Genomic DNA, 15,868 nt, shown 5'->3' on the forward strand with positions numbered 1-15,868 from the left:
CTTCTCTGAAGTCTCTCAGCCCCACTCACCTCACAGAGTGTTTGTTGTGGGGGAGGAAGGGAAAGGAGAATGTTAGCCGCTTTGAGACACCTTAAAGGGAGTGAAAGGCGGGATATCAAATCTAAACTCTTCCTCTTCTTCTTCTTAGTCTTCTCTTCTCCCAAAGATGTCCCACAAGGAATTGAGTATGGATTAAAACACCCATGTTGGAGGTGTTGAACTGTGCACCCCATGGCCCAAAGCACTAAGGGCAGCTTTGCACATGACGTAGATGCATGGAAAGAGAACATGCATCTCAGCAAGGTCTTATGAGAAAGGAGGCATTTATCTTTGATAAATTCCAGTATCTAGGAAGTGACATCCTACTGTGGGGGGGGGGAGCTTGATTTCCCCTCTTACATAAGATTCAGGGAGCATGGGGAGAAGAATTGTCCTGTGTTCACACACGTCCCAGGCAAAGCTACTCCTATGCAAAGGCCTTAAGAAGCATATTGATAAAGAGCTAAGTGGGGCAGCCTTAGAAAGTCTCTATTTGTTGCATTGAAGGGGGAAGGGATCTTCTAAAATTGAACTGCTTCAGGATGGGGATGGCAGAACGGCCCAGGGGTGTCATGGCAGGCACCCCAAACAAAACCTTTTGCTAGTGACCTTCACATTCAGAAAGGCACATGCCTCCCCAAAACCAAACAGCCAGCCAACAACACAACAACTGAAACAATGACAACCAAGTGGTCTTTTTCCAAACACACAACAGAGGGAAATTACCTGACACAGAATTTCAAGGTTCCAGATCTTTATTACTGTACACAGATGCTATTTGATAGTGGTGGAAGCCAAATGATTTTTGTTGCCATGGCTCTAGTATCCTAGCAGCTGAGGGGACGACATCGCCATTCATCGAATGATGGCAGGGGTGCGGGGGGGTCACCACCACCTTTAAATTCACAAACCTCAAGAGGTGCCGAGTTTGCAGCCATAAAATTGTTCAGCCAGAGAAATAAAATTCTACCAAAATTCAGAAGCCAATTAAAATCCCAAAACTCAGAAGTAGAAGATTAAAATATTGAGGCCTTGTTGCTGTTTTTTAGAAAGTTAAAATTTCAAGAGTTGCTTTCTTGTGTTCCAAATCAGGTTTTCAGAAACAAAACCCCTGATTTTTCAGACTGAAATTTGAATTCTGACACAAAACAGCCCTTTGGCAGCAGCAGAAATCTGTGAAGGAGGAAACCCCAAAGACTTTCGCCTGATTTCAGTTCAATTTAAACTTCCACACAAGGGAAATGTGAGGTTCTGATCCCAAAACTCCAGATAATGAAAAAGTAACATCCAGAAGAGCATGTACTTATTTTTTGTTTTTATATTATCGGATGTTATGTAAAGTAAGCTATTCAGACATTTTAAAATTATACTGCAAGGAATATATTCAAAGAAGTGGGTTTTATTTTTATTTTTTTTAGAGGGGAAATGTAGTCAGAGTATAATGGGGTTTAAAAATGACATGCTGCCGGCACTCTTGAGGTATGTGCATGTCTAGATTTTCCTTCCCATAGCTTTCCATGGGAAGGCATAGCCAGTATTCAAACTAGCGGGTGCTGGCTTGAATGCCTGGCGACAGCCTTGCATACACTTAAATGGAAGCGAGCTTTATGGAAACCCATAGAACTGGCTGCCAGCCAAAGCATTTAGGTTCCTGGTTCCTCTGTGATGCGGATTCAGATTGTTCTGATATATCCGTAGCAAGCTGGCAACAAGTCACCCCTTCAGCTGCTATCAACAGGGTGTACGCTTTGAATATCTTTTCCTTTTTTGCCACAGTTATATTGCTGTAGTGCTTGTTTGTGCTTTCTAGAGATGTGCATAATGCAACTCATTTTACTATGTTACTTCTATATTGTTATGTTTATTTTATTTTATTTTTTGGATCTTTTAATAAAGTGTATAAAACTCTCTTTATGTTTTTTTATGAACCCATATCAACACATTTAATAAATAGAGGAGTTTACTTTTTAAGTCTCTGGTTGATTAGTTGCAACCTCAGAAAAGTTCTATGATGTGGAGAAATTGTGTTCAAACAAGAACTCAAATTGGTGTTCTAAATCCATGATGCATATGATGGTATACATTTATTATATGGGGGGGTGTAATGCCTTCAATATTTTGGAACCTTCAGCTGGTACACCCCTTGAGGCTTGTTGTACAGGAATTGTTAACACATGCAAGGCATTTATATTTCAGAATTATTATTTTTTCAAAAAAGAACACCACAACTTTCCAGGACACTGTGTAAGTGGCTTCTCTTATGCACTGAATTTTGGGAAGCTAAATATAGTCACTCCCCCATTCTTAGGAGCAACTGGTAAATGGCTATCCAATTGCTGTTTTTTGCATTTAGCCAAATGCATGTTGAGTGCTCCATAGATGTAAAGACATGTATTCAATTCCAGTGCCAGATAAGGTAAAGGTGTAGGACCCCCAGACAGTTAAGTCCAGTTGAATTTGACTCTGGGGTGTGACACTCATCTCTGGTTTCAGTCCAAGGGAGCCAGCGTTTGTCCACAGACAGCTTTCCAGGTCATGTGGCCAGCATGACTAAACCGTTTCTGGTGCGATGGAACACCGTGACGGAAATCAGAGTCCAAAGAAATGCCGTTTACCTTCCCGCTGCAGCACTACCTATTTATCTACTTGCACTGACGTGCTTTCGAACTGCTAGGTTGGCAGGAGCTGGGACAGAGCAATGGAAGCTCACCCTGTTGCATGGATTCGAACTACTGAACTTCTGATCGGCAGGCGCAGGAGGCTCAGTGGTTTAGTCCACAGCGCCACCCACTTCCCTTAGTGCCAGATTAAACCCTGTAGAGGCCCCTAGGCAGTTGAAATCTCAGGGGGACTGTCACAGATTATCTCCTAATATATTTTTTATTTGATCTTTGAGGATCAATATTATTTTGATCTGTTGTGGTGGCACCCCTAAAAGGTGTGGGGCCCATAAACTGGTGCTTCCACTGCCTATTTGGTAATCTAAATAGGTATACATGAAAAATCACAAAATTTGTGATTGACAGAAGGCCAGCCAATCAGTGCTGCACGCAGCTGCTTATAAACTGGAAAACACATTTCCCCTGAAGTCGGTCTCTGTCAGTCATGTAAACAGAAGCGTAAGAGGAGCTGGTCAGGCAGAAGCTTGCTGGGGGGGGTGCACGCTTACAGGGGTAGCCCTCTAGTTGTTAGGCTCCAGCTCCCATCAGCCCCAGCCAACATGACCAATGGCCAGGTATGGTGGGGGTTGTAGTCCCAACCACAGCTGGAGAGACCATGTTGACCACCCTTGTGCTATTATATGAGCCATCTCTCTGGTTTCCTCGACACACCAGTGTTAGCCAGGCCTCAGTCCATTCCATTTAAGAATAGGTCCAAGGGAGCTTATGTCGCTTTCATCTCCTGGTCTCAACATTGAAGATAAGGTTATCACTGTCCATTAGCCATGATGGCTCTGCTCTGCTGCCAAGGCAGCAGTGCTTCTGAATACCAGTTGCTAGAACCCAGTGGCGTGCGGTGAATTTTTTCATAGGGGAACAGTTAGAGCCATCTAGTTTAACTGCCTGCAAGGCAGGAATCTCCACTCGAGCTTCCCTGACAGGTGCCTAAAAAACCTCTCAAGGAAGTCCATTCCCCGGCCAGTCAATTTGCCAGTTCCTAGCAGCTTGCAAAGTTTGGCTCTGCTCTTTTTTAAAAAAAAATGCCCCAGGCAAAAGGGTGGATCCCCCCCACCAGAAAAACCACCATTTTTAACACACACACCATTTCTTCATCATCTCCCTTTCTATGATTGTGTTGTTGTTGGTTGTTGCATGTTGCTGCTGATCCTTCAGGTTCTGGCAGATTGGGGCTGGGAGGGGGGTATTTTATTAAAACACCACGCTTTCAAACACATTTGCATGCGTGTGCACACACACAGTGGCTGAAGGAGAGGAGGGAGGAAGTGAGATATGAAGGTTGCAGGGATGTTGTCTTCCGACCCCATGGGCACTTCAGGCTTTCCAACTGCTCTTCCTTAAAAAATGAAGGAGAAAGGGCTGCAGTTCTGTTTCAAGCGGCCGCTTCCTTCTCAAGTGTGTGTATTGTTCTGCAACCCTGAGAGAGAGGGGGGGGGCATGCACACACATACATGGAGCCTGGAGACACTGGCTAAGCAGGTACCCAGAAAGGTATTGCTGGGAACATGAAGGGGACTAGGCTACTCCCACCAATCCATGGACCACACACTACGGCTAGAACCACAGGGGGGGGCCTTTTGTGTGCAGATCCTGTTTACAGCTTTCCCACCATGGGCATCTGGTTGTCCATTGTGAGAACAGGATGCTGGACTAGGAGGGCCAATGGCCTGACCCACCAGGCTCTTCATATTCATGCAGGGCAGTTGATTTGCTTCTCAGGTTTCCCTGTGCCACTTAAACTTTTTTTCTTTTTTAAAGGCAACATCCCCAACTTGCAGATCTGGAAGTAATGAGTGTGTTGGGACTTGGGTGATATTGAGATTAGGGAATTTTTAGTTTATGTTTCTAGCTATGCACGTAATTGTGTCCCTGCCAAAGGGGAAACTGTCCTACTTTGTCCTTAAGTATAAAAATTAGATGAGATCAAGTCAAGGTGGGGGCTCCATTAAACCGCTGGGATGTTCTGTTTCTCGTTTGCTGAAGCCTATTTTGAACCGACTCTTCAAATCAGGTTAATTGACTGACCTGTTGCTTCAACCCACTTTTCCCAAAGCTTTCTAGCACTGGCTTCTTCATAACCAGGCAGCAAATTAAACAAAAAAATAACACACAGACATACCTACAACCAAGAAGAAGAGGCTCTTTTGAAAACCTGTTTACTTTTCAGTACAGTGGTACCTCAGGTTACAGACGCTTCAGGTTACAGACTCTGCTAACCCAGAAATAGTACCTCGGGTTAAGAACTTTGCTTCAGGATGAGAACAGAAATCGTGCTCTGGCAGCGCGGCGGCAGCAGGAGGCCCCATTAGCTAAAGTGGTGCTTCAGGTTAAGAACAGTTTCAGGTTAAGAACAGACCTCCAGAACGAATTAAGTTCTTAACCCGAGGTACCACTGTAATTGATTCCCACCTTTCTCTGAATAAAACTAAGGAAATGAACAACACAAAACTGCAACACAAGAATGGTGAATAAATTGAATAACTTTTCTTTAGGTTCCAAATATTCGGGGAAGAATATAGAATAGGTAGAAGACAAAAACAGAAGTTTGTTACCTTTATACCAGAGTTTACTTTAAAAGGAACATACAGAAAGCTGGCCCTGCCATTGGACAGAATGAGGTGGTTGCCTCAGGCAGCCGATGCTGGGGAGCAGCACCAAAATGTTAAGAGGGTGTGTGCTGCACGCAGCCTGCCCTGTGGCCCCTAAGCCAACACCATTGCTGGTGTTGAACTAACATTCAGCTGCAGCCCAGTTGGCATCTATGGGTGGAATGGGCATAGGGTTAGGACACCATCTTGTCCTTTTCATGCAGCCCTGGTCACATACTCTTCTCTGAAGGGTCTCAACTTAGGACTGTGGAACTTTTGCTTGAATTAACAGTTCCACCTGGAGGTCACCACAGAGGAGACCTTGCTCCACAGCTGAGCCTGCTATAAATGTAGCACGTACCCTTCCAAACATTAGCATTTGGAGAACACGGTTCCCTTGAGGCTCCTGGATGGTTAAAGTGAAGGAAGCAGAGAGTTCGAGTAACTGGCAGTTTTCATACAGAAGGACAGGATTGGGGACAGGCACCCTTTAACCCTCTCAGAAACCTACTGGAGTTCAAGTCAACTGCAAAGAGGCACAGCCTGTAGAAGACTCCAAACAATTCATGGGGCTACACCTCTGCAGGCCCATGTTTATCCATAATTCAGGGGTGCAGAACCTGATTCAACTCGAGGGGCACATTCCCTGTCGGGGGCCACATGCCAAGGGTGGGTGAGGCCAGAGCAATATATGTAACACTTGCTTTTGTGCAGGTAGGCTACTTTACACACACACTTTTCCATTCCCCAAGCAAAGTAAGAGTCGTTATCGGAGGATGTATCTCAGCCGGGCAAAAGAACCAGGTGCGAAGCAGGGCTGGAGGGCGTGGCCTGGGAAGAGGATGTGACTGAACATGGGGCCTGTCCTGGGAATAATCTCAAGGGACCTGGTGTCTGGCTTATGTTGCCACCTCATCTGAAATCTCGGATCCACCAGCTGCTTAAAGGTGTGAGCCCCATTTGAGATAAGCAGTGCTCCATGATATTCTGCTGTGGGGATCTCTTGTTGAAAAAGAAACAAAGCATTTTGGAATCTCAGTACAGACAGGAAGAGAGAGAGACTAAAGGGTGCTTTGTGGTCTTTAAACCAGCAAAACCAGAGCCTCCCGTAACCCTCATCTGAATAAGGGAGAAACCCCGGCTCTTGGAATATAATGATGCCTGACTACAATTCCTACATCCCAAAACTCGAAGTTTGCTCCCCCAGCAGTTCAGGGGTCGCACTTATCCCTGCTTAAGGTCTTTGTTACAATCGCCTGAGAAAGAGCACTGAGGGATCACCTTGTGTTCTCAATTAATTTACACTTTTCTGCAAATGTCTCCTTGGTAATGAACTCATCTACTGTGGGCTGAAACGTTTGCCCACTCAAAATCCTCCTTGCTAAAATGCTCAGCAGTGCCATCCGTGCCCAAGGCATGACAGACTGCAAAATGGAGGCCCTGACATCCTCTTTCCAGAGCTGCACCTTGCAATATATATTGAGGCACATGCTTGAGGTGTGGGCTTATTGTTTTGCTGCCCTGCCAAATTAAAATGTTGCTAAACACTGAGTAGCATTTATTATTAAATGATAGCTGATTCAGTGACAGCTTTCTTATCTTCATTTTCAATACATCCACATTCCTCTCTTCCTTCCTCTGCCCCTAACGCAAGCTACAGATGGGGAACAAGAAGGGAACTCATGCAGAAACTTCCTTTTCCCAAAACTATTGGAGAAAAACAACATGGAACAGAATGAGATACTCTGCAGGTCTTTTATACATCCTCTTGGACTTTAATCTGATCATAGAATTATAGAACTGAAGAGTTGGAGGGGACCTTGAGGATCATCTAATCCAACCCCCAACCCATATTCCCCCAATGCAGATATGTGCAGCTGTCCCATATGGGGATTGAACCTGCAACCTTGGCATTATCAGCACTATGCTGTTACCAACATGAGCTGTTCAGGTTGAGCAAAACATAGCAGCTTAAATTTGACCACATAGCTGAAATGATTGGCTATGCTTGATGGCTATGTTTTACCACCACTGTCATAGGCAGTATGCTTCTGAATAACAGTTGCTGGAAACCTCGAAGAGGAAGAGCACTATCTCAGCCTGGTCCTGCTTGCAGACTCCCACAGGGGTATCTGGTTGGCCACTGGGAAAACAGGGTGTTGCACCAGTTGGGCCTTGGACTGATCAAGCAGGCTTTTCTTATCTTTCTATGGCTAGTAACTATCCTCCCTCTTACACCTATTTAATCAACATTGAAAGCCCCTTTATTTGAGGGCAGGCAGAAGATAGATGAGGTAGATGAACTGGTAGATCTCTGGGTGCTTTGCAGCAGAACAGCTGCCACCAACCTGGTGCCCTCACAATGTTTTGGATTACAACTCTCATCAGCCTGGGCTTGATGAACGATACACAGTTCAACACCCCACACTTATACTGAAAATTTGTGTGAGATGATTTATATCAATATGTGCAAAACATTCTGACTGTAAGAGCTGTTCTGCATTGGAACGGTCTCCCTTGGGAGGTTGTGGCCTCTCCTTCCTTAGAGGCTTTTAAGCAGAGGTTGGATGGCCATCTGTCATGGATGCTTGAGCTGAGATTCCTGCATTGCAAAGGGATCCCTTGGGTCCCTTCCAATGCTAATATTCTATGATTCTATGAAATAATTATAATAATTTAACTAGAAATACACCTCCCTGTACCAGACTTTTAAATTTTATTGCTCCATTCTGTTTCCATGTGGACTCTTGGGAGTAGTTGGCGCAGGGATACCAAAGAGGGATGTCAAAAATGCCACAGCTTGTTTTCTCCTGCTCTGAAGGGTAGCACTCAAACCAATGGCTTCAAGTTACAAGAAAGAAGATTCCAACTAAACATCAGGAAGAACTTTCTGACAGTAAGAGCTGTTCAACAGTGGAATGGTCTCCCTTGGAAGGTGGTGGAGTCTCCTTCCTTGGAGGTTTTTAAGCAGAAGTTGGACGGCCATCTGTCATGGATGCTTTGGTTGAGATTCCTGCATTGCAGGGGTTGGACTCGATGACCCTTGGGGTCCCACTCTACAATTCTATGATTCTAGAGTAATCAGTTCTAGTGCTTTATTAAAAGAAAGGTGTAGACCTAGAACAAGTCAACCTGCCAGGTCTCCCAGCCTTTCCAGATGTGGGTCAGACACCACAACAAAGAGGTGGCTTGCCAAGAAAATGGTTATACATTCTTTATGCACAAAGCCGCATACAGCAGTTTACCTAGAACCTCCCTTCACACCTGGCCAGCAAGGCCATAGGTGGCAATTGTCCAAAGCTTCTCGCCTCTCTGGGAGAGTGGCTAGAGTGGCTGGGGAAACCCAGCCAGATGGGCGGGGTATAAATAAATTATTATTATTATTATTATAGAGCCCAGCATCCCAAGGTCCACAGATAAGCACAGCATAAAAGCAAGCCAATTAGCATATATCAAAGGGAGTGAATACATAAACATATATGAGGTCAGTCCCACAACTGCCAATTAGTTCTGGGTTATCTTGACAGGGACGCGGGTGGCACTGTGGGTTAAACCACAGAGTCTAGGACGTGCCAATCAGAAGGTCAGCAGTTTGATTCCCTGTGACAGGGTGAGCTCCCGTTGCTTGGTCCCAGCTCCTGCCAACCTAGCAGTTGGAAAGCACGTCAAAGTGCAAGCACAGTGGTACCTCGGGATACATACGCTTCAGGTTACAGACTCCGCTAACCCAGAAATAGTACCTCGGGTTAAGAACTTTGCTTCAGGATGAGAACAGAAATTGTTCTCCGGCGGCACGGCAGCAGCGGGAGGTCCCATTAGCTAAAGTGGTGCTTCAGGTTAAGAACAGACCTCCAGAACAAATTAAGTACTTAACCCGAGGTACCACTGTAGATAAACAGGTACCGCTCCAGTGGGAAGGTAAACAGCATTTCCGTGCGCTGCTCTGGTTCGCCTGAAGCGGCTTAGTCATGCTCGTCACATGACCCGGAAGCTGTACGCCGGCTCCCTCGGCCAGTAAAGCGAGATGAGCGCCGCAACCCCAGAGTCATCTGTGACTGAACCTAATGGTCAGGGGTCCCTTTACTTTACCTATCTTAACTGCCAAGATGGCACCTGCAGGCCTTCCAGAGAACATCTTCACCTTTGGTTCAACCAAACAGAAGTGTTTAAATAAAAAATAAACTGCATGAAAAAATTGCACTTTTCAGTGAGAATTTCCATATTTATCTTTTCTGATCATTCTGTCCGTGCAAACATTCCTACTTGCCAGATGGAACAATCCTAGTTCTCCTTTACCACCACCCTGTGCTGTTCTGGGGGTCCTCCTGACCTTCCAGATCATATTTGGGGCAGGTTTGGGGGATGCACAGAAAGAAGAGAGTGTTGAAAGCTCTGTTGCACTAGTGGTGCCTTTCACTAGTGCACCATGTTTATTTAATTATTAAATTTGCATCATGCCCTATACCTGTATCAGGGCGGTTCACAGGATAAAATCACAATATAAAAGCACAGCAAAACATAATCAAAATAAAACCAAAAACAGCCCAACACATTTTAAAGGGGCATTAGATGTCAACCAGCCAAAGACCTGGTTAAAGGGGAATGTTTTTGCCTGGCACCTAAAGGTGTATAATGAAAGTGCCAATGAAGGCACCTGCCTAACATCAATAGGCAGGGAGTTCCGAAGAATAGGTGCTCCCACACTAGAAGATCTGTTTTTAACCAGACCTGGTGTATCCCTTTTTCAACAAGTAAGATAATGGAGGCTCTGGGGCTGCAGAAATGATCCATGCCCCTTAACAATGGTAAAACCAGGGATAGCAGCTGAACAAGGAGGCAGGTTATAAAGTTTCAGTGCAAACAATGGGCTTTAAAAGGCACTTAAAGGATTTGGGACCCAGGGCCACTGACACAAAGTTGCATAAAAGGTAAATATACTAATGTATACATACTGATGGAGATTTGGAAGTTAGCAAACCAACTGATTTCTCACCCAAATCACCCTGGTTAATTCTTCAGTTAATTTGCACCCCATCCTAGATAAATCAGCTCCTCTTCAGTTCATTTACCCCAATTAAATTTTCAAGAGACCCTGTTCCAAATCAATTCAATTCTGCTTCCATTACCCCTATTCATTACCCCAATTGACTCTAGATAGCTTCTTAAATACATTTATTCCCCTAAATACTTTAGATGGTAATCCAGGTGACACACACCCATTCAATTTTTCCAGAATTCCATGAATCAGATATGGCCCACTCTTTTACCCCCACCACCCCAGTTGCTGCTCCTGAGATCTACAAGGGGGCAGGGAGGGGGGCAGAAGTTAGCGAAGGATCTACAGGTCACTGGCTCATTTGCAGGACACCAGCATGAGTTTCCAGCAACAACAATGCAACTATTCCCAGGTCCCACCTAACGTAGGCTAACCAGAAGTGAACTTTCGTGTGAGGAAAGTAATAGCAAAAGGAGAGCCTGCAGGATCAGGCCAGTGGCCCATCCAGTTCAGATTCCTGTTCTCACAGTGGCCAACCAGGTGCCTGTGAGAAACCCACAAGCAGGATTTGAGCCCTCTCAAGAGCCCTCTCTCCTTCTGCAGCTGGTGTTCAGAAGCACTGCTGTCACCAGCCATGGAGGCAGAGTGTAGATGGCCCTCTCCTCCTTGAAGGTGTCTAATCCTCTTAAAGCCAACTAGGTCGGTGCCCATGACTGCCTGTAGGTTTAACTTGGTTTGGTAGGGAAAACCTATTCCTAAAATCAGGAAATGCTCAGAAGTAACTTGTTATTTATTTATTTTTATTTAATAAAACTTATAAACTGCTTGATTGTAAAAAAGAAAGCAGTTTACAAAAACAAAGTAATGAAATTATCAGTTTTAAAAAGTTAAAAACTATTTAGAAACTTGAAAAATCAATAAGTGAAAAACTATAATCAATGATAAGCCAGATCAAAACATATGTCACTGTTCTACCTGTCTCAGGCTTCTAAATGTTTTTAGCAGGAGGTAAAAAGAGTTCATTTATGGTGCCTGCCTAATGTTAGTTAGGCACCTCTTCATAGAGCAAGTCTTTGAGGATCCTGCCATCTTCCATTCTGTGTTCATGACCAAGCCAGCATAGACATTGCTTGAGACTGCAAACATGATGGGAATGTGGGCTTAGGAGCACACATCTTTGTTTGAGACTCTGCCCTGCCATGATGCCCAAAATCTTCCTGACACAGTACATGTGGAAGGCATTGAGACATGGCTCCTGGTGGATGTAAATTGCCCATGACTCACTTCCCTAAAGCATTGTGCTCAACATGCAAGAGCTGTAGGCCTTCATCTTGGTATTGGACATTAGCATCACATTCTCCCCAAACCCTGGGGAGAGGCAAGTTATTGCCACAGCTGCCTTGCCAATATGCTTGTCCAGCTCAGCATCAATGGAGAGGCTGCTGCTTATGGTGGAAGCTACCACCTCAGGTGTGTGGTCACCATGCTGATGGATGGAATGCTAACAGGCATGAAAATCATTAAATGGTCTGTCAAGACATGACAATTTCCAAGTGGTCCATAGTGGGGGCAGGAAGGTGTTGGAGAACTACTGCTTTAGATAAATTGGCAGATCATATGATTCAAGTATCAGACCATGTTCTATGTACAGAGCTAACACTGACCAGGGTCAATAACTGGTATGATTAGTGAATGTGCCAGCCTTACTCAACTTGGTGGCCCTCAGATGTTTTGGAGTACAGTTCCCATCAGCTCCTGCCAGTACAGCCATGCTCTTATCATCCCCAATGTCACAGTGCCATGATGACTGGGTTTGGTGGAAGGCATAGTCCAAGACACTTGGAGGGTACCAGACTGGGGAAGGCTAGGGTGTTAGGGAAAATATCAGGGTGGTTCCTCAATATCGATGGCCAATCAATACCAGACACAAGTCAGATCAATTAACAGGCACTTATTTAGCACTGCAATGGACTCCACTTAACCCACCCACCCTTAGGCAAAGAGGAAGGTGCCAGGTAAAAGAAACAGCAATATTTATACCTTTAGTATTCCTAAATAACAGCTTTTTCCCCCAGCTAAGCCATGTGGCATAACAAAGTTCTTCTTCCTCCTCCAACAGTTTCTCTTGCCTTCATGCTGCTTTTTCCTTCTCTCCTGGTTCCCTTACAAACACAATTTCATAGCTGTCAAGTGTCCCTTATTTGAAGGGACAGTCCCTTATTCCAGCGCCATGTCCCGCTGCTGTCCCTTATTGATGGATGTCCCTTAAATGTCCCTTAAATGATGTCCCTTAAATTTCAAAGGAAGCAGCTCCTTTCCCTCCCTCCCTGCTGGCCAGGGAGGAGGGAGGCCCCAACTGTGTTGCTTGGCTGTGTTGCTCACCCAATAAGAAGTCTAAGAACGACTGGGGGGTGGAGCTTGCATGCCTTGTGTGTGGCTAGTTAATGCAAGCTGAGGGGGGTTTTGAATGCTGGGCGCTATTTTGTTGCACGTGCTGCTGCAAACTTTGCAGTGCAAAGCCAGGCCGGGGAGCCATCTTAAGTTGAGGCTGCTTAGGCCTTGTGGTGCATGTGATTCAGATTCTATTCAGTTGAACCTCTGGTTACAAAGTTGGTTGGACAGTGTTCTCGAAGCTGGAGGACAGGAAGAGTGGAGTGCCTGGAACAGGTGAGGCTGCAGGTCTCTTATTTTGGCTGCTGGTCCCTTATTTTCAAGGCTGCTGGTCCCTTATTTTCAAATCTGTAAGTTGACAGCTATGCAATTTGCTCAACCCTTCTCACACATGTTTCAATTTTCATTGTATAATTTCAATAATTTCCCCAACAAGCGCATGTCGTCAGAGAGGCACATTGTGTTCTTTAGTCCAAGGTGCACCCCTACAGAACAGATGGTTTTTGAAAAATGCATTTGCAATCTGGACTGGAAGATTATAGGTTTTATTTAATAATTCATTCAACATATTATTATTTTTAACCCACCCTTCATCTACAGAGATACCAGGGCGGGGTGCAGAACATAAAGCAGAAACAACCGATCCAATTATAAAGTAAAGTACAAGGCAGCACTGAAGAGAGAGCTGCAGCTCAAGATAGGAAAAGTGGTGGTGAGGGAACACCTAGCAACTTTAAATGAATTCAAATCTCCAGGGCCTGATGAGCTGCACCTAAGGGTACTCAAGGAGCTTGAGGATGTAATCTCAGAGCCTCAGTCTAATATTAGAGGATTATTGGAGAACAGGTGAGGTCCCTGCAGATTAAAGGCAGGCAAATGTTCCTGCATTCAAAGGGGGAAGGGAAAAGACCCAGGTGCAATGGGCCAAAGGATCTGGTTGTTAGCTAAAAGGTTAGCCGTTTAAGACCACCCAGGGACTATTTAGGGCATGATTCCAATATTGCAGGAGGTTGAACCAGATGATCCTTGGGGTTCCTCCCAACTCTACAGATTCTAAGGCATTCTAAAAAGCGCCATCAAATGAAGCTGATGAAAACAGAAGACCATCATCAGCTGCCAAAACGTCAAATTTATGGGCAAACAAGGCTTAGCCTGGTGCCAAAATGGCAACAATGGTGCCAGTCATACTAGTAAAACAGGTAGGGAACCTCAGTGTCCTTATCTGACCCTCAGGATTCTCCCCAGGACACAACTGTCACTGATCCTTGAGTGTGCTTGGTGGGCCAGGCTATGTCTTTGGACTCTTAACCGTGCTTCTTGGTTGCCTGGATAGATGGTAGAGAGCATTTGTGTGTGTGATGAAACTAGCCTACCATATCAAATGTACATTTCTTGCTCTACCCACTTTTGCCTCTAACCCCACCCACCACTAGTGTGTGGCCCTTGAAAGGCTGCCCAGAAGGGAATGTGACCTTCAAGCTGAGAAAAAATTCCCACCCATGCTGAAGAAGGAATCTGTCCTGTAGACAGGGTGCCACCACAGAGAAGACTCCATTCTCCGCTCACTCCCCACCCCCAAGCCTTTTGGACCAATGGCCTTCAAGGTACCTTAGAGCAATAGGCTTCTAGCTTTTCAGACTTGGGACTCACTTTTTGCCCAAACCAGCTTTTGAGGATCTTGAGATACCACTGTATCCTGTTTTTATGCTTTCATTGTAACACCATTTGTTATATTTTTATTCTTTTGTTTTAATGTTATGATGAACAAAAAAATTTAAAGGAACACTGAAAGAGGCAAAGATGGGTGCTATGTGGCACATATTGAAATGTCCCTCTGGTGCTCTAAGAGTGGGAGGGGAGCACTTTCTTCATTATCAGCACCCAGTCATGAGACAGGATGAAGGCCCAGGCTCAGGGAATGAACTTTGGGCATGATTTTGATAGTTGCTATTATGTCCCAAAGACCGTTTGTCTACCTTCCCCAGCCATCTGTTGGCAGAGCAATCTCCACCATTAGGCAGAGTGAAGCATTTGCTTCAGGTAGCAGGAGCTTAAAGTTTGCCTGGGCCCCTGCCAGGTGGCAGGGAAAGGGCTTGAATCTCCAGATTGCGAGAGGGATAGTAGTAGTAGTAGTAATAATAATAATAATTGAGAAGACTGTGCATGCAGCTTGCAAGTTTAAGCCCAACAGGAGCTGGCTGCAATACATAGACACTTGAGGGTTTGCCCTCCTCTGTTCCCCTCTGCCAGTTAGGGTCAACCTCCAGGGACCGCCTCCAAGACATTACCAGGGGCCACTGCTGGATCTCAGGTTTAAGCCCTGGAATCTCAGGCTCTGGGATGCTTCTGACCTGGAAAACCTACAGGGGCAGCAGCTGCTCTCCATTACACCCTTGAGTCTCTTAACCTGCCCTCAGGTATCCTGTGGGATTTTGTTCTGTTTGCAGAGTTGGAGTAAGATTCAGTTGCCAGTCCAGTGGAACAATAGTGGTTCAGCATCTCTGCCTTTGCCTCTCTATTGAGAGATGAAAAGTTGGCCAGCCTTGGTGGCAGAGTGTGGGTGGTGTTTTATGAGTAATTCTGTCGTTCCCATCTCTTGCTGGTAAAACCTTTTCCTTTTCCATTATCTGTTGGGTGTTCTGTTTATGAACTCTGGTTGATGGCAAACCAAGTGAAACAAACATTAAGGCATTGTGAGGTGTTTCAGATTTAGCTTGATATGACACATCTTGCAGCCCTGAAAGGTCCACTGGTGCAAAGGTGTGGCATTGTGTGACGCACACTGAGTCACAGGGACAATTTTTCACAAATGCAAAATATCTATGCCCTTAAATGCCTACTTCTCTAAAGCAAAGGGGAGGGGGATTGTTGATGTTTTTGATATATTTATTGTATCCCTAATCTTAAAATGTTTATGGAAATGGTTTGATTTGATGGTTCGCTTTTTGTTTCATTTATTTAAGATTACATTTGCTGCTTTTGTATTTATTTAATGTTTTTCACGCCGCAAGCCACCTTGAGTATGGTGTTAACTATGGAAAGTATATGTATGTACGTATGTATGTATGTATGTATGCATTATGTATGTATGTAAAGGTAAAGGGGCCCCTAATCGTTCAGTTCAGTCGCGGATGACTCTGGGGCTGCGATGCCCACCTCGCTGTACAGGCCAAGGG

General features: G+C 45.0%; 2 protein-coding genes across 2 annotated transcripts in view; both read left to right on the plus strand.

The window, feature by feature from the left end:
* MBNL3 (muscleblind like splicing regulator 3) overlaps positions 1–1,947 on the plus strand; it is a 115,168-nt gene extending 113,221 nt beyond the window's left edge. Inside the window, exon 11 of the mRNA XM_083595470.1 lies at positions 149–1,947. The gene's annotated coding sequence lies outside the window, so the exon portion shown is untranslated. The remainder of the gene's footprint in view (positions 1–148) is intronic.
* Positions 1–15,868, plus strand: part of KLHL13 (kelch like family member 13) — a 1,461,558-nt gene that overhangs the window by 946,947 nt on the left and 498,743 nt on the right. The window lies entirely within an intron of this gene.

Source organism: Podarcis filfolensis (assembly GCF_964270895.1).
Source record: "Podarcis filfolensis genome assembly, chromosome: Z".
In the NCBI taxonomy this organism is placed as follows: domain Eukaryota; kingdom Metazoa; phylum Chordata; class Lepidosauria; order Squamata; family Lacertidae; genus Podarcis; species Podarcis filfolensis.